A 474-nucleotide genomic window follows, 5' to 3' on the forward strand; every position below is an offset into this window, starting at 1 on the left:
ATGGACTCTGAAAAACAGGCTGGGGGTTCTAGAGGGGAGGGGGGTGGGAGGATGGGTTGGCCTGGTGGTGGGTATTGAGGAGGGCACGTTCTGCATGGAGCACTGGGTGTTATGCACAAACAATGAATCATGGAACACTTCATCTAGAACTAATGATGTAATGTATGGGGATTAACATAAGAATAAAAAAAAAAAAGTTTTGCTCTGTGAAATGCTCAGTTGAGGATAAAATACAAACTAAACACTGGGAGAAAATATTTCTAAACTACATATCTTAAGAAAAAAAAAACTGGTATTTAGAATATATAAAGAATTCTCCAAACTCAATAGCAAAAAAGGAAAAAAAAAATCCTGTCAGAAGACTGGCAAAAAGTATTTCAGAGAAGAGCACATCCAAGTGGGAAATAACCAATAGAAGATATGTCCAAAAGTGTTTTTCATTAGGGAAATATGAATTAAAAATAAAATATCACT

The sequence above is a fragment of the Leptonychotes weddellii genome, chromosome 14 (assembly GCF_054177405.1).
Source record: "Leptonychotes weddellii isolate Sample4059 chromosome 14, ASM5417740v2, whole genome shotgun sequence".
Lineage (NCBI taxonomy): Eukaryota > Metazoa > Chordata > Mammalia > Carnivora > Phocidae > Leptonychotes > Leptonychotes weddellii.